Below are 19,130 nucleotides of genomic sequence, written 5' to 3'. Positions count from 1 at the left end.
GAAGGCTACACCTGCCGCCTTGATGATGGGGGGGACATTTCCCTCCCTGTTGCTCCTGCACTACCTACTTCAGGAGCAACACCCCTCCAACCATCGGAGATGTCCGTCCCCACTTCTAAGACGGAGAAGCGTAAGTCTTCTTCGGCTTCTCTCACTAGGAAGAGGTCCCTTGGTCACTCCCTTCCCAGGTTTCTGCTAGTGGGAAAAATGACACCTGTCAGTGGCTGAAGAGCCAAAAAGCATCTGGTCGTAGGGCTTCACGCTCATTGTCAGTCCCGGAGACTAAGCCAGTGAAGTCCTCCCAGCCAGGAAAACCCAAGTAGCAGTGAGAGAAATCCAAAAAGAAAACGCCTAAGACCAAGGAAATTGCGGTGTCTTCCACTCCACGCTACCTACAAGCTCTGCATCTGGGGATGGGGTGGAGAATTTGGCATCTGCTGAAGACCTAGATCTCACCAGACCCTCAGACATAATGGATACAGATTGCTCAGGCAATAAATTGGTGGCAGCAGGTGACTATGAGGCATAAACTACCTCATTGAATGTTCCATGGCTTCCCAGTCTCACGAAGACATCATCCTCGAGTGGAATTGCGGAGGTTCCTTTCACCACCTGGCTGAGCTACAGCAACTGTTAAGCATTACACCTGCTACCTGCACTGCCCTCCAGGAAACCTGGTTCCCAGCAATGTGGACCCCTGCCCTCCGCGGCTATAAGGGATATTACAGGAACCATAGCAACTATAATTGAGTGTTAGGTGGAACTTGCGTTTATGCATTAACTCAATCTGTGGTGAGCCTGTGCCTCTTCAAACCCTTCTTGAAGCTGTGGCTGTCAGAATAAGGACGACACAGGAAATAACTGTCTGCAGTGTATATCTTCCTCCAGATGGTGCAGTAGCCCTGAATGTATTAGCTACGTTGATTGATCAACTCCATAAACCTTTCCTACTTCTGGGAGATTTTAATGCCCATAACCCCTTGTGGGGTGGTACCATGGTTACTGGCCGAGGCAGAGACGTTGAAACTTTAATGTCGCAATTCCAATTCGATCTCTGCCTCTTGAGTACTGGGACCGCCACACGTTTCAGTGTGGCTCATGCTAGTTACTCAGGCATTGATTTATCAATTTGCAGCTCAGGACTTCTCCCATCTATCCACTGGAGAGCACATGACGACCTGTGTGGTAGTGACCACTTGCCCATCTTCCTGTCATTGCCCCAGTGTCAGGTGCATGGAAGCCTGCCCAGATGGGCTTTAAACAAGGTGGACTGGGGAACTTTCACCACTGTTGTCACCGCTGAATTTCCCCCACACGGGAACATCGATGTGATGGTTGAGCGGGTGACTAGCACAATTGTTTCTGCGGCAGAAAATGCTATCCCTTGCTCTTTTGGGTGCCTGAGGCGTATGGCAGTCCCTTGGTGGTCACCAGAAGTCGCTGAAGCAATTAAGGAGCCTCGGCGAGCTCTAGAGCGGCATAAGCGGCACCCTGCCCTGGAGCACCTCATAACCTTTAAACGGCTCCATGCCTGTGTTTGACACCTTATGGAACAACGGGAGAAGGAGTGTTGGGAGAGATACGTCTCCACCATTGGGTGCCACACGTCACCTTCCCAAGTTTGGGCAAAGATCAGACGCCTTTTCGGGTACCAGGCCCCAACAGCTATCCCCAGTGTTACCATAAATGGTGAGTTATGTACCGTCTCAAACGCGATTACCGAGCACTTTGCTCGATCCTCTGCATCAGAGAATATACCCCCAGCCTTTCGCACACTCAAACGGCGGCAGGAAGGGAACATGCTCTCATTCACTACAAGCTGCAGTGAATCCTATAACGCCCCGACACAGGTCCTGGGCCTGATCACATCCACAGCCAGATGATTAAATATCCCTCATCTGACTACAAGCGACATCTTCTCGTCATCTTCAACTGGATCTGGTGCGATGGCATCTTTCCATCGCAGTGGCGGGAGAGCACCATCATTCTGGTGCTCAAACCCAATAAAAACCCGCTTGATGTGGATAGCTATCGGCCCATCAGCGTCACCAACGTTCTTTGTAAGCTGCTAGAATGTATGGTATGTCGGCAGTTGGGTTGGGTCCTGGAGTCACGTGGCTTCCTGGCTCCATGTCAGGATGGCTTCCGCCAGGGTCGCTCTACCACTGATAATCTTGTGTCCATCGAGTCTGTCATCCAAACAGCCTTTTCCGGACAGCAACACCTGATTGCCATCTTTTTTTACTTATGTAAAGCATACGAACGATTTGATGACACCATATCCTTGCCTATTGTACGAGTGGGGTCTCCGGAGACCACTCCTGATTTTTATCCAACACTTCCTGTCGCTCCATACTGTGTCCAAGTTGGTGACACCCATAATTGCATCCATATCCAGGAGAATGGAGTCTCGTAGGGCTCTGTATTGAGTGTCTCTTTATTTTTAGTGGCCATTAACGGTCTAGCAGCAGCTGTCGGGCCCTCCGTCTCACCTTCTCTGTATGCAGAAGCATTTGCATTTCGTACTGCTGCTCCAGTACTGTTGTTGCTGAGTGGCGCCTCCAGGCAGCCATCCATAAGGCGCAGTCATGGGCTGTATCCCATGGGTCCAGTTTTCAACCGCAAAGTGGTGTGTCATGCACATCTGTCGGCGTCATACTGTTCATCTGGAACATGCATTTTACCTTAATGACGACCCACTCATTGTAGTGGAGACATAAAATTTCCTCGGACTGGTTTTTGACGCTTGATTGACTTGGCTACCTCATCTTCGTCAGCTTAAGCAGAAGTTCTGGCAGCACCTCGATGCCCTCCATTGCATGAGCAACACCAATCGGGGTGCAGATCGCTGTACGCTGCTGCAGCTCTACAGAGCCTTTGTCCAATCCCATATAGACTATGGGACCATGGTTTATAGTTAGGCAGCGCCTTCAGCATTGCCTCCACAGCAGCTTTAGTTTTACGTTTTATCTGTGAGAATGGGTTTTATACTTCTATGCAGGTTTTAGCACATGTCCTTTGTCCCTTTGTGTCCTCCACCCTATGCTTTTAGGGTGGAGGTTTTAATGTGTTGCAAAGTGGCTGGCTTTCCCTTTTTATTCTCATGGTTGGCCAGCCACTGTAATCTGCTTCCATGTTTTACTCTCTTCTGTTCCTAGTGTCTCTCTGTTGTTTTCGTGTCCTCTTTAGTTGCTTCTAGTGTTTGTGTTTGTTGCCTTCCGTTTCTTCTTGTGTGTCTTCCTTTCTTTCTGTTTTTTTGTGTTGTATGTTTCGTCACATTTGTGGCATTGTTTTATTAGGAAGAAAGGACCGATGACCTCTTAGTTTGGTCCCTTCTCCCCCCCTTTAAACCAACCAACCAATATCTTACAAATGTTATCCTTACTGCCGCAGAACATTCCATTCCCCATACTTCCTCTTTACTACGCCGCGTTCTGGTCCCTTGGTGGACTGGGGCATGATGCAGCGTAATTCGCGCATGGAGACATGCTCTCCATGTTTTTCGCCATCATCCTATTATGGCAAACTGCATTCATTGTAAACAGTTGCATGCACAGTGTTGTTGTGTACTTTGGGATAGCAAAAATGCCAGGTGGGACGACCCCCGATGGCTCTCTGGGACCAAGATCCATTCCCCAATTCAGGGGTGCTGACTGATAAAAAATATTTGGGGGACCCCATACTAGGGGTCTTGCCCCCAGGAAATTTGCTAAAATTTAGATGAGATGGAAAATAATGAGTGTTAAAGTTTTTCTAAGCATTTTAGAGTCATATGATCAACATTGGAACCCCAAAAACTGGACTCTCGATAACTTGACACTCCAGGAAACTCGACAAGCCCCTCAGGGGCTCAGCATTCGTTGTACAGGCTTGGCGACCCCAGGGTTCCTGAGCTGAGTACTATTAAGCACCACCAGTCCTCTTGTCACCGTAAGCTCTGGTCATACTTCAGCGACCATCGTGCAGTGCAGCAGTGGAATGTTGTGTGTGTTGGAGAATGGGTGTCTTGGCTTCACCATCTGAACTGCGAGGAAGGTGCACTCCGCTATAAAAAAAAACCTCAACCTCAAGGTGTGCTATGTGCTGAGGAGGTGAATGGCTGTTGAGGTAAAACAGTCTTTAGTGGGCAACCTCTGGGGCATCTTATGCCCCCCCTCTGCATGGGTTGACGGTTGTTTCTCTAGCGTCTCATGGGATCCCTATGGAACTGTCTCATGAAACTACTACTCCTGACAAGATGGGTGTACTGTTAGGCAGCACCTACACCCACTCGTCAAAGAGAGCTCAGTTGGGGAGTCCTCCCGAAAAAAAGCCTCAGAGTAATAGTACAGGGCATTAGTGTGCCATAACACTTTCATTGTAATCAAGCAAAATGGGGGAAGCTTTGAGAAGATATCCCCTTTCTATATTCATTAGGCATTGGAAGGTATTGCTGGGTCTCTGAAAAATGTCTAACGACTTTGTAATGGAATGCTTTAGTTGAAACTGCTAATTCCAACCAAATGTCTAAGCTTCTGGGATGTAAGGCCTTAGGTGACTACACAGTCGAGGCTGAGTTGCATAACACCCTTAACTTTAGTAAGGGCTTGGTTACCTGCTCTGATACAATGGAGGTGGGCCCTGCGGAGTTACGTGAAGAGTGGAAGAATGTGGGCGTCATGGAGGTGCAGAATTATATGAGGAGAGTCAGTGGCAAATTGGAAAAATCGGCAACGTTTATTCTAATGTTTTGCAAGCTATATCCACTTTAAGGTTCGCCCTTTTGTTCCTAACCCCATGTGATGCTGTAAACATCAAAGATTTGGCCATACCACTATGGGATGTAAATGGCTACATGTGGCAATTGTGGAGGCTCCGCTCATGAGTCAAAGACTTGTGCACTTCCTCCGAAATTTGTAAACTGCTCTGGGGATCACCCACTGTGGAGCAGAAAGTGTGGGGTTTACAACGAGGAAAGGAAAATTCAAGAGTTGAAAGTAAAGAGATGCATACCCTATGGTGAAGCTAAAAGGCTTTCAAAGCCATGCAACCTCTGGTTTTTGCTACTTCTTTTGCATCAGCCCTTAAGACACCAATTGCTAAGTGTGATGCCTCCACACAAACTCAGACCACAGATTCGTACGAGCACATGCACTTGTCGATGTACCTGTGGGGGAAATGCTCTGCTTGCAATTTATGTGGTTCAGAAGCCATCAGCAGAAGGCTTACCACCTAAGCCACATACCACTCCCCAACATCAGAAGCCAACTAAGAGATCCCCGCAACCCAGGCAACTGCCTCCTCCTGTCAGTAAAGAAAAACGTTCTTTGAAAAGTAGTTCTAAGTCCAAGAAAGCGGTAGGTAAACCTTTGGATCGGCGAGCTCTCTCACTTTCTGATGGAGACTATGCTCTTGAGGATATGGTCTTCCAGTCGGAGGAACCAGAGATCACGGAACCGGCTAACATTCCCCCTGACCTCCCCTGTAAATCACCTCCTCCGAGTGGGAAAGAAAAGAACCACCATCGCTAACCAATGGCTTCCACAGGGACTTTTGTGTTTGCAGTGGAATTTGAATGGATATCGCTCAAATTTGGAAGAACTGCAGCTGCTGATCCAGGATAAATCTCTCTGCATCTGCTTACAAGAAACGTATCTTAAAGTCACAGACACATCTGTATTACGGGGCTACCATGTATACAGGAAGGACGATACTACTGGAGACAGGGCTAAAGGTGGAGTGGCTATTTTCCTTGATGACAGGTGCCACTCCTCTCCTGTCCCTCTTACCACAATGATGCAAGCAATTGCTGTGATAGTTCTCGCATCCTTTACTATCACAGTGTGTTCTTGGTACCTGCCTCCCCCCCCCCCCCCCCCCCCCCAATGACGCTTTGGATGCAGACGCAATGGCAGACCTCTTCCAGGCACCCCCACACCCATTCCTCGTTGCGGGGGGCTTCAATGCCCACAATGTGCTGTGGGGCTCAGCTACTACTTGCACCAGGGGTCGGATGATCGAGCGACTCATCCATTCTGAGAATATCTGCCTTCTGAATGCGGGTCAGATGACACACTTTTCCACAGCTACAGAGTCTTTTTCAGCTATTGACCTTTGTTGTTGTTCCCCAGTTATTGCAGACTCGGTTCAGTGGGAAGTGTCTCCAGATTTACATTCTAGTGACCACTTTCAAGTGTGGATCTGTCTGCTGACTAGGACGGTGGCCAACAGGAGACCACGCAGATGGATGATACAAAGAGCAAATTGGTTACAGTACAATCAGGCTATTTTCGAACAAAAGGATTGTGCACAGGAGGTGGTGGCCCATATCACTCCTGAGGTCCAAAGGGCTGCTGCAGAATCCATCCCCAGGTCTAGTAACCGCCTCCGACGACGGACGGCCTGTAGCTTGGTGGAATGATGACTGTTGATTGGCCATCAGGGCCAGACAGACAGCTCTGCAGACACTTCAAACAGTGCCCAACTACAGACAATTTTCATGCCTTCAGGTCTGCGAGAGCACATGCAAGGCGAGTGAGGAAAGAACAGAAGAGGGCTTCCTGGAGGGAATTCACAACTTCCATTAATCAGTCCACTTCCGCTGCGCACATTTGGGAATCAACAAGACGGATTTCAGGCAAGGGTAATCCACATCCCCTTACGGCATTGTCAAATAATGTGATCTTGGTGGACACGCCAGAAGACATGGCTCTCATTTTAGCTGAATACTTCTTTACTGAATGAGATTTTCACTCTGCAGCAGAGCGTGTGCTGATATGAAACTTCCTGGCAGATTAAAACTGTGTGCTGGACCGAGACTCGAACTCGGGACCTTTGCCTTTTGCGGGCAAATGCTCTACCAACTGAGCTACCCAAGCACAACTCACACCCTGTCCTCACAGCTTTACCTTTGCCAGAGTTCTAGTCTCGGTCTGGCACACAGTTTTAATCTGCCAGGAAGTTTCATATCAGCGCACACTCCGCTGCAGAGTGAAAAATCTCATTCTGGAAGCATCCACCAGGCTGTGGCTAAGCCATGTCTCCGCAATATCCTTTCTTTCAGGAGTGCTAGTTCTGCAAGTTTCGCAGGAGAGCTTCTGTAAAGTTTGGAAGGTAGGAGACGAGGTACTGGCAGAAGTAAAGCTGTGAGGACGGCGCATGAGTCGTGCTTGGGTAGCTCAGTTGATAGAGCACTTGCCCGCGAAGGCAAAGGTCCCGAGTTCGAGTCTCGGTCCGGCACACAGTTTTAATCCGCCAGGAAGTTTCATATCAGGGCACACTCCGCTGTAGAGTGAAAATTTCAGTCTAGAAACATCCCCCAGGCTGTCGCTAAGCCATGTCTCCACAGTATCCTTTCTTTCAGGAGTGCTAGTTCTGCGAGGTTCGCAGGAGAGCTTCTGTAAAGTTTGGAAGGTAGGAGACGAGGTACTGCCAGAAGTAAAGCTGTGAGGACCGGGTGTGAGTCATGCTTGGGTAGCTCAGCTGGTAGAGCATTTGCCTAGGCAAAGGTGCCGAGTTCGAGTCTCGGTCCGGCACACAGTTTTAATCTGCCAGGAAGTTTTACTTCTTTACGTTACTAAGTCAGCCAGACAAGCTCCTGCTGTTCAGGCATTCCGTCGGACTGCAGAGATGAGGAAGCTCAATTTCTTCTCACGTAATGAGGAAGTTTACCACCTTCCATTCTTCATTTGGGAACTGGAATCAGATTTACCTGCAGCCAAAGACACTGCTCCAGGACCTGATGAGCTCCATTATACCATGCTTCATCATCTGTGCTCTGAAGCAAAAGGTCATGTCCTCTCTTGTTTCAATCAGATCTGGTTTGATGGACAGTACACCACTTGGAAGGAGGCAATATTAATTCCATTCTAAAAACCAGGCAAGGGCTGTAGCGCCCCTAACATTTATCGGAGTGTCGCCCTTCCAGTTGTATGGGTAAGACTCTTGAACACATGGTCAACCGCCGCCTCGTCTGGCTGCATAAGTCCCGAGGTCACCTTAGCCGCTTCCAGTGCTACCATTCTACTGGAGACGGCAATATAGGAGTCATGCCAAAACCATTTAGTTTGTGTTATTTTGACCTTGAAAAAGCATATGACACTACTTGGATGTACAACATCCTTCGCCAACTTCATGAATGGGAACTATGTGGACGCTTGCCGCTTCTGATCCAGTCCTTTCTCGAGGACCGTTGTTTTCGTTATCGAATTGGCAATTCTATGTCTTATTGCTATGATCAGGAGACTGGTGTGTCCCAGGGCAATGTCCTCAGTGTCACATTGTTTGCCATCGTTAGCAATGGCATTTCCTCCATAGTCAGGAGCCCTGTCAAATGCTCTTTGTTTGTGGATGACTTCACAATCTTCTACTCATCTTCTGATCTTACGATGACGACAAGGCAGCTACAGCTGAGCATCAGGAGGCTGAAAACCTTGGCCCAGACAACTGGTTTTCGGTTCTCACCTGAGAAGATTGTATGTGTCCATTTTAATCATGACGTCGGAGTTTTAACCAACCAGAGCTTACAATGGGGAGACCATATTTTACGTTTTCAAAACACTGTGCGCTTTTTGGGTTTATAATTTGACTCTAAATTAACATGGCTCACACACCGGAAAGACCTATGAACAAAGGGCTTCCGGTTGTTGAACATTTTGAAATGCCTTGGCGGAAAAACATGGGGGGTTGACAGGTCTCGCCACCTGCAGTTTTATAGGGAATTTGTTTGATCACGCTTAGACTAAGGCAACATGGTCTATGAATCGGCCCGTCCTTCCTGCCTCCAGATATTAGATGCTGTCCACCATGAGGGCATTTGCATATCGACTGCAGCCTTTCGAATCGGCCCAGTTCAGAGTCTGTGTGCAGAGGCTGGTGAACCACCAATCTTGAGTTGCGACGTCTCCTCTTGGTTTGACAGGCACTGAAAATCTCAGCATCACCTCAGTCATTGGTATTTAGTTCAGTGATCCAACCCACCTTTGAACGACTGTTCAGGAATCGGCCCCAAGTGACCCAGCCATTTGGTATACGTGCTACAGACTGTCTCAAGGATCTGGATCTCTCGGGCATGAAAATACACACCCACGGATGGAACACACTGCCGCCTTGATGTCTTCGTAGGCCCAACGTGATTTTAAGCTTGACACAGTACACAAAAAGTTATACTTCAGATTTGGTTTTTACAACTTTGTTTTCGTTTATTTTAAGTATGTACCACAGTTTTATTGTTATTTATACAGATGGATCCCAGCAGGGGAATGCTCTCAGTTGTTCTGCGGTTTTCCCTGATGGGGTTTTTAAAATGTGTCATCCAGAACAATTTACAATTTATGATTCAGAGTTATACAGCATTCTGATGGCACTGGAGAGGGTTCACAGATATCACTGTACAAGTTTTCTTGTCTGTTCCGACTCTCTTAATGCACTGCAGACACTTCCCCAAATGTGTCCGGTAGACCCGCTGATGCAGATAATCCATGACTCCTTACAGTGGCTCCGACACCGTGGCAAGGAAGTGATCTTTTGCTGGATACCTGGCCATATTGGGATACAGGGTAACGACATGGCTGATAAAGCTGACAAGGAAGCGTGTTGGGATGGTGCTGTCCATCAATGTCCCATCCCATTGCACGCCATTATCTCATTTTCTGACAGGTGCATCTTGGGTCAATAGGAGACTGAATGGTCACAGGTGACAGACAACAAACTGCAGTCTCTTAAATCGACCACAAAGGCTTGGCGGACTTCATGTTAGCCTCTCCGCTGGAAGGAAGTTTTGCTTACCAGACTGCGCATTGGGCATATCCCTTACACACATGGCTTCCTCCTCTGGTGGGAGGATCCACCATTCTGTGAAGTTTGTGGCGTGCCGCTTTCAGTTCAGCATATTGAGGCTACGTTTGTTCTGTATACTGGTATTAGGGCAGCCCTTGGTCTCGCTGGAGATCTGCCCACTATCCTCGCAGATACCGATGCCAGTGTTACAAGAGTGGTGAAATTTTGTGAACTGTCAGGCCTCATCCCTAAACTGGTGGGGAAGGGCGGCAGACTTAAATACGTTATAAACTGCTCTGCAGGCGGGGACAGCCTTTGTCCCCACCCATGAGATTTGCATGTTGACTTTTCGTCAGGGCACTGATGGCCATGATGTCGAACGCCCCCAAATCCAAACCAAATCATCATCATCGACAAGCCTGACGCTTTTTTTGGTTTTGAAAAAAGAAACAAAACATAAACACGCACAGTGTTTTTGTAAAAAGCTAATTTAATTTCCAGTAGCTCTGAAAAGACTGAAATTATATTTAAATAAATCCTTAACTATGATCAAAAGAATAAAACATTAGGCTATCATTAAATAAAAACAATATCTCAAAGTTAATGCTTTAATACAGTAAGCCTAATACTTTGTCAGAAAGTATGTAAATAGCGGGTTTTGATTGGGTCTTACACCCAAAAATATTTAAGTATTTGAAAATAACTAATACAGTACTATAGTAATACTGTAGTACAGTACTAAACTAGTACTAATATTTCGAAACTGAAAACTTAACATTATGTATGTATTTAATTCTCTACGTTATTAAGATTTTTAATATTGCTCTAAATGCTATTATTAGGCCTAGAGTGTCTTTAGAAAGGTGCAAATGTTGACCGTCTGACTGGATTACTGAATATGAAGTCGTTGATGACTAGTCAGATATCCAATTCATCCAAAACATCTCGGTGGGCATGAAGAACAGCCAAGTTGTTCTATCGCTTCTGTCCCATTGATGATTGGAGATATGACTTCAGACGTCTAAGGGCTCTAAATGACTGTTCTGCTGTTGTTGTCATGATTGGAAGGGAAGCTTAATGCACATCAATACTTCACATAACATTTCACCAACTGCAGGCCCTTGTGCAGTAAACTTTCTTACATCACGCATGTTTTATAAGACCAGTTGTTTTTTATTAGCGATATCGGCTAACATATTCAAGTGTAAGTGCAGTCTCTCAATGTCTAGGTCATTTTTGAAAAACTCAGTTGATTTTTCCAAATTTTTCACCATGTTTACTAAAAGCAAACACTCTTGTTCAGCTGCAATGACCTGTGTGAATCCAGTTGAAGCAAACCGCTTAGTAATGCAAAATTGCACAGTTTCACAAGCTTCAATGTAAATAGCTTTGTAGTATTCCTTTGGGGTTTTGAAAGTGTGTAGTGAGCTGGCTTCATTGTTTTCATATTTCTTTGGTACACTTTGATTCCGAGGAAGTGAAGGGTCATCAACTTGTGAAGGCTTTTCTTTTAAACACCTTTCCCAAAAGTGTTAAAAACTATCACGGCTTCCATTTGATATACAAATCAAGCCCTCATTTATTTTTTCGAGTTCAGCAACACTTAGATGAAAGCATTCAATTTTTTCATTGACATCCTCTACTGGGTTCATTGCATGGCAATAAGGACATAAAAAGAAATAAGTCGTGAATTGTAACATTGACTCAAGGTAGCCTGCACATTTGTAACCTGCCTCTGTTTCGTCCTATGCAGAAAATGTTTCAAAAAACTCGAACTCCTTCAAAATTTTTCTATATTCTCAAGGTACTAGAAGCTCGCATAGTCCATCGAGTCGGGCAAAGGGGTCGTAGACCAGCTTGGTCGTTGGCACTTTCAGCGTATGCTTCTGGAAAGTCCCAGCCTTTTGTTGGATTCCCTTACGGTGTTTACTAAGTCCTTGGCTAAAGCCATAGTATCCCTCATAGACGTAAGATGGCAGAGACTGTCTACAACTGCCAAGTCTGAACTGTGAGCAGTGCAGTGCACATAACGTGCTTTTGGTTGTATATCCAAAGCTAACTTTTTTAGTCCTTTGAACTTACCTCTCATATTCGAGGCACCGTCATAGCACTGTCCTCTTAAGTTATCCATTGACAGATCAAGACAAGCATAAAAGTCTTTTAAAGTACTAAACAGAGTTTGTGATTCTACATCTACATACATACTCCACAATCCACCATACGGTGTGTGGCGGAGGGTACCTCGTACCACAACTAGCATCTTCTCTCCCTGTTCCACTCCCAAACAGAACGAGGGAAAAATGACTGCCTATATGCCTCTGTACGAGCTTTAATCTCTCTTATCATATCTTTGTAGTCTTTCCGCGAAATATAAGGTGGCGGCAGTAAAATTGTACTGCAGTCAGCCTCAAATGCTGGTTTTCTAAATTTCCTCAGTAGCGATTCATGAAAAGAATGCCTCCTTTCCTCCAGAGACTCCCACACGAGTCAAACGCATTGCGGAAGTCAAGGAATATGGCATCCATCTGATACCCTTCATCCATGGTTCGCAAGATATGTGAAAAAAGGGCGAGTTGTGTTTCGCAGGAGCGATGCTTTCTAAAGCCATGCTGATGCATGGACAGCAACTTCTCTGTCTCAAGGAAATTCATTATATTTGAACTGAGAATATGTTCAAGAATCCTGCAACAAACCGATTTTAAGGATATTGGTCTGTAATTTTAAGGATCCATCCTTCTACCCTTCTTATATACAGGCGTCACCCGAGCTTTTTTCCAGTCACTCGGGACTTTATGTTGGGCAAGAGATTCGCGATAAATGCAAGCTAAGTAAGGAGCCAATGCAGTAGAGTACTCTCTGTAAAACTGAATTGGTATCCCATCAGGATCTGGCGATTTATTTATTTTCAACCCATTCAGCTGCTTCACAACCCCAGGGATGTCTATCACTATGTCCTCCATACGGGAATCTGTATGAGACTCAAACGGCGGTATGTTTGTACGATCCTCCTGCGTGAAAGATTTCTCAAATGCTAAATTTAAAATTTCAGCTTTCGTTTTGCTGTCTTCTGTTGCCAGGCCAGACTGATCAGTGAGTGACTGGATGGAAGCCTTCGACGCGCTTAACGATTTTACGTAACACCAGAATTTCCCCTTGGGTTTTCAGAAAGATCTTTTGCTAAGGTATGACGGTGGTAGTGGTTGTATACTTCGTGCATTGCTCTTTTTACAGCAGCACGAATCTCTACTAACTTTTGCCTGTCCTCGTTCTCCCAATCTTTCTTGTACCGCGAGTGCAACTGTCATTGCTTCCTGAACATTCTCCAAATTGCGCTGTTAAACCACGGTGGGTCTTTTCCGTCCGTAACCCACTTTTTCGGCACATACTTCTCCAATGCACGATTTACAGTGTGTTTAAAATTTGCCCATAATTCTTCCACGTCCATCGTACCAGAAGTAAATGAAGTCAATTCATTTATTAAGTGGGATGCTAACAACTGCTTATCTGCTCTTTCTAGTAAGAATATCCTCCTAGCCTTCTTGACCAACTTTTTAACTTTCGTAACCATAGTCGTAATGACAACATCATGCTCACTAATCCCTGTCTCAACACTGACACCATCGATGAGGTCTGGTCTGTTTGTGGCTACCAGATCTAAAATATTTCCATTACGCGTTGGCTGTCAATTTAGCTGCTCAAGACAGTTTTCGGATAATGTGTTCAAAAGTAATTCACACGACGGCTTTGTCTGTACCACCTGTAATGAATCCATAGACATCCCAGTCTATACTAGGTAGGTTGAAGTCGCCTCCGACTAATATAGCATGATCCGGGTACTTCTGCAATACAGAGTGTAGACTCCCTTTGAATGATTCTAGAACTGTCACGGTGGAACCTGGTGGCTGGTAATAACACCCAACAATTAACTTTATTTCTCCTAGCCCTGTTAAACGTGTCCAGATAACTTCACAATCACACTCTACTTCGCCCTCAGTAGACACAATATTTTTGTCAACTGCAGTGAAGACACCACCTCCTACGGTGTCTAATCTGTCTTTCCGATACACGTTCCAACGCTCACTGAATATTTCAGAACTTCCTATCTCAGGGTTCAGCCAGGTCTCAGTCCTGAGAATAATTTGCACGCCACATGGCTTCCTGGAGGGCAGTAAATTCAGGAACTTTATTCCGAACACTCTGAAAATTTACTGCTAATATCTTGATAGCTGAAGTGTCTTTACACTGAGCGCATCCTGATTTCCCTGCCTGCACGTCGACTGGTGAGTGTTCATCAGGACACCTCGCTCTACTGCCTAGCCTAAAAAACCCCTATGTGCATGCCGCAAGTACTCTGCTACCCGAGTAGACGCTTCCTTTGTGTAGTGCACCCCTGACCTATCTAAGGGCATCCTACAATTCCCCACCTAATGGCGCAAGTCTAGAAATCCGCAGCGAAGACCATCACAGAGTCGACGAAGCCTCTGGTTGAGACCCTCCACTCGGCTTCAAACCAAAGGACCCTGATCCACTCTGGGAACGATGCTACAAATAGAGAGCTCTGCTTGCAACCCGCGTGCGAGGCCAGCGATCTTCACGAAATCTGCCAGCCGCCTGTACGATCGCCTCAGAACCCAAGCGACAGGCATCATTGGTGCCGACGTAAGCAACTACTTGCAGGTGACTGCACCCTGTATGCTTGACAGCCGCAGGCAAGGCCGCCTGCACATCTTGGATGAGGCCCCCCGGCAGACAAACTGAATGCACATTGGAATTCTTTCCAGCCCTGTACACTATTTCCTGCCTAACGTTGGAACTCCCAGTAACCAGCAAGCCTTTGCCCCCGTGTACCTGCTCGGACCCTGCTGAACGAGCGGCCACCTGCCCACTGACAGGATGAACAGGCGAGGCCATCCGGCCAGCCTCCACATTGACCCTCCACCTCGAGCGACGCGAACGCGTTGCAGTCCGCCACCGACCCTGAGGTGAGGCTGGCCCCAACTCGCCGAGTACACTAGAAGGTGCATCGGCGGCTGAGTCAGCGGACGCAGCAAGTGACACCTGGGGTGTCTCAAGTGACGCGCCAGACCCTACGCTGTCACTGCACCTCGAGGCAGCAGCTTGAAGGCAGCTGACCTTGGCCAACAGCATGCTCAGCTGCTCACGAAGTGCGGCCAGTTCCTCCTGCGCCCGCACACAGCATGCACACACCCTATCCATCCTACTGCTAATATCTGGATGTATAGAGTTGCGACAAATCAAACAGCAATATGCGATTGCACAGTTGCGTCACCAGCGCCAGATTGAGCTGCGATATATGAACAATTACTTACGAACTAAGCAATCAAATGACCACGATTACGCCACTGTACAGATATTACAGTGCGATCCTACCCCTGTCTTAGAACAAATCACAACTGTCTACGCAATGTTACACTCTACCGTTATTAAAATTTGATACTACCCCTTTCTAATTCGAAAATACGCAAAGATCCGAAAAATTTCAGCACGCAAGTACACAAACACACAAAGTAATTTGAATTAAACCTGCGGAACTAATACGAAAAACTGAATATACGACTAGGTTCTGCTCGCACACGTCACTCCGCAAGCACAGATGAAACTGCACTGGCATCTGTCTGCTGCTAACTGACTCTACGAAGTAAACAGAAAGCACTGGCTGTCCAAAACAAACAACTGACTAACAACTCCGCGAATTTATACCTTACAGCTATCAATAAGCAATATAACTCCTCTCAAATACGAGAATATGCAAGGATTTTATTTAATTAAATATGCAAGCGCACAAACACTCAGAAAGAAATTAAGAATCGAAGAACAAAACAAATATGAAAGCTAAATATGTGACTCGCTACTGCACTGCTGCTGCACTGACACTTCACCAGTGTTGGGGGTCTCGTATAAGCCAATGAAGTCTTCGTCGATGATTAAGGAATCATTGACAGTACAAATACAAATTAAACTTGTTCGTGAACTGAACAATCACTTGTTTCGTCAACCATAATAGAAAAATGTTCAGTCGTCTTGATTGAAGCCAGTACCTTTCTCAGCACAGACTTTCCTAGCAGATCAATGATTTTGTTTTGAATATTGTGGGACGTCCACTTATACCCTGAATGCTCTAACCAATCTTTAAAATCAGGTATGTCATTTTATTGGCATTCCAACAATTGAAAAAACTTTTGAGTTTACATCTTCGTGCCCTCTAATTGCTAGTCCTTGTTGGCATAGAAATTGCATGGAAGCAAACATTGTCTCAAGAGCTAAACGGCCTTTCTTCGTATCACTATCTAACTGTTCATTCAATTGGGAGGCCATACTTCGGTTAGTGACAGAATTTAGTTTCAGAACACTTTCTTTGTGCACAAACGTATTTTCATGAAGACGGAATTTTCCAAAACCTTTTCCCAGTTAGAAAACCCTATGGAAGTAAATGCATATTTTTTGAAGAAAATTGTAATAGATTTTTATCATCTGCCTCTTTGCAGGTTTTGTAAAAAACTTTTTCGGTAGATGCTTCATATTCTAGCCATGTACATTTGATCAACCAAGACTTCTGAAATGATCTTCCCTTACCGGATTGTCCAGTTTTCAGCTGTGTTCTGTTGAAATGATCTTCCCTTACCGGATGTCCAGTTTTCAGCTGTGATTGGTTCTTGCCTGAAGATGACGAAGCAATTGACGATACAATAATTGTTGGAGGTTGACTTGCAGTATCATCAACTCATCATAAAAAATTCCAGCATAATTTTCTAATTTTACAAAGCATAATATAAATAATAATTTTCATAAATTATTGCGGGGGCTCCACATCCCCCCCCCCCCCCCCCCCCAAACGAATTTTTAGGATTCAGTTCAAAATAGATTTTCTTACTTTCCTTAATGTTTTCTGGATCAACAGTCACCAAGGTGGCCTAGAATAACAACAGTTCAGCACTCACAGTTGGCATCTTCTGGTTGTGAGGAGAGTGGTGATGTCGGTGGAGCACAGCCAGCTGCCGATGCGCAGTTGTGTAGCGGAGCAGGAGCTGACCCCCACGACCCTCTGCTATGACAAAGAGGCAGGCAGCTGTCCAGGCAGTGAGATACTAGCATCCTATAGATGTACACAACTCATGCGCCCTGCTGTGAATTTGCATGCAGTGCGACCATTTAACATGATAGCAGCGAATTGTTTAAGTGAATTTTTATTCCATTTATTGTGAGTTGTCATGGTTGATGGTGGTGGTAAGTGACAAATTTTGCATGTGGACACAAGAGACATAATTTGCAGGATACATGCTTTCAACAAGTGCATAGCATGTGTATCCGCATACTGAACCTGTTGCTTTGAACCACCAACAATTCAGTCCATGTCATTGTCTCGACGTGAGTGAACCGTCTTTGTTCTTGGATTGGACTATAGTAGGCTAAAAGGCTACGGGTCAGATCCCAGTTCACCATACAATGCACAGAATGGCCAAGGTAGGAGAATGGGTGACAGGATAGGCTGTGAATTCAGAGGTAACAAAATGAAGGCATAATTGACACCAAAATGATTTATTGGAAAGAAGTATATAAGGGTCCTACACAGGAGGAGGCAATTAGGTAAAACTCTCTTGATCTGATTGGAAAAAAGCGCATTCGTCATCTGGAAAGAGCCGCACCATCTTCACTGACACCAAAGTACCAGCACTGGTGGTTCATCTTGTGGGACCTCATTTCCATGTCCGAGCCTCAGGAGGAGGAGGATCAGAAAATGGAGGCTGTTACAGTACCCTTCCCCCCCCCCTCCCCCCCATCAGTCTACTGACTGGTTTAATGCGGCCCGCCACGAATTCCTTTCCTGTGCTAACCTCTTCATCTCAGAGAAGCACTTGCAACCTACGTCCTCAATTACTTGTTTGACGTACTCCAATCTCTGTCTTCCTCTACAGTTTTTGCCCTCTACAGCTCCCTCTAGTACCATGGAAGTCATTCCCTCATGTCTTAGCAGATGTCCTATCATGCTGTCCCTTCTCCTTGTCAGTGTTTTCCACATATTCCTTTCCTCTCCGATTCTGCGTAGAACCTCCTCATTCCTTACCTTATCTACATCTACATCTACATTTATACTCCGCAAGCCACCCAACTGTGTGTGGCGGAGGGCACTTAACGTGCCACTGTCATTACCTCCCTTTCCTGTTCCAGTTGCATATGGTTTGCGGGAAGAACGACTGTCTGAAAGCTTCCGTGCGCGCTCTAATCTCTCTAATTTTACATTTGTGATCTCCTCGGGAGGTATAAGTAGGGGGAAGCAATATATTCGATACCTCATCCAGAAACGCACCCTCTCGAAAACCTGGACAGCAAGCTACACCGCGATGCAGAGCGCCTCTCTTGCAGAGTCTGCCACTTGAGTTTATTAAACATCTCCGTAACGCTATCACGGTTACCAAATAACCCGGTGACGAAACGCGCCGCTCTTCTTTGGATCTTTTCTATCTCCTCCGTCAACCCGACCTGGTACGGATCCCACACTGATGAGCAATACTCAAGTATAGGTCGAACGAGTGTTTTGTAAGCCACCTCCTTTGTTGATGGACTACACTTTCTAAGCACTCTCCCAATGAATCTCAACCTGGTACCCGCCTTACCAACAATTAATTTTATATGATCATTCCACTTCAAATCGTTCCGTACGCATACTCCCAGATATTTTACAGAAGTAACTGCTACCAGTGTTTGTTCCGCTATCATATAATCATACAATAAAGGATCCTTCTTTCTATGTATTCGCAATACATTACATTTGTCTATTTTAAGGGTCAGTTGCCACTCCCTGCACCAAGTGCCTATCCGCTGCAGATCTTCCTGCATTTCGCTACAATTTTCTAATGCTGCAACTTCTCTGTATACTACAGCATCATCTGCGAAAAGCCGCATGGAACTTCCGACACTATCTACTAGGTCATTTATATATATTGTGAAAAGCAATGGTCCCATTACACTCCCCTGTGGCACACCAGAGGTTACTTGAACGTTTGTAGACGTCTCTCCATTGATAACATGCTGTGTTCTGTTTGCTAAAAACTCTTCAATCCAGCCACACAGGTGGTTTGATATTCCGTAGGCTCTTACTTTGTTTATCAGGCGACAGTGCGGAACTGTATCGAACGCCTTCCGGAAGTCAAGAAAAATAGCATCTACCTGGGAGCCTGTATCTAATATTTTCTGGGTCTCATGAACAAATAAAGCGAGTTGGGTCTCACACGATCGCTGTTTCCGGAATCCATGTTGATTCCTACATAGTAGATTCTGGGTTTCCAAAAACGACATGATACTCGAGCAAAATACATGTTCTAAAATTCTACAACAGATCGACGTCAGAGATATAG

The 19,130-nt window shown here is 45.8% G+C and overlaps 1 protein-coding gene and 1 non-coding gene across 6 annotated transcripts in view; one reads left to right on the top strand and one right to left on the bottom strand.

Annotated features, from left to right (window-relative positions):
- The window catches only part of LOC126473952 (heat shock factor protein), a 160,885-nt gene that overhangs the window by 46,585 nt on the left and 95,170 nt on the right, over nt 1-19,130 (top strand). The window lies entirely within an intron of this gene.
- Trnal-caa (transfer RNA leucine (anticodon CAA)) lies at nt 6,784-6,858 on the bottom strand. The gene has a single exon. It is a non-coding gene; the product is annotated as a tRNA-Leu (tRNA).

This window comes from Schistocerca serialis, chromosome 4, assembly GCF_023864345.2.
Source record: "Schistocerca serialis cubense isolate TAMUIC-IGC-003099 chromosome 4, iqSchSeri2.2, whole genome shotgun sequence".
NCBI classification, from domain to species: Eukaryota; Metazoa; Arthropoda; class Insecta; order Orthoptera; family Acrididae; genus Schistocerca; species Schistocerca serialis.
The sequence above is the reverse complement of the archived record's forward strand: the minus strand, read 5'-3'. Positions and strand labels throughout refer to the sequence as shown.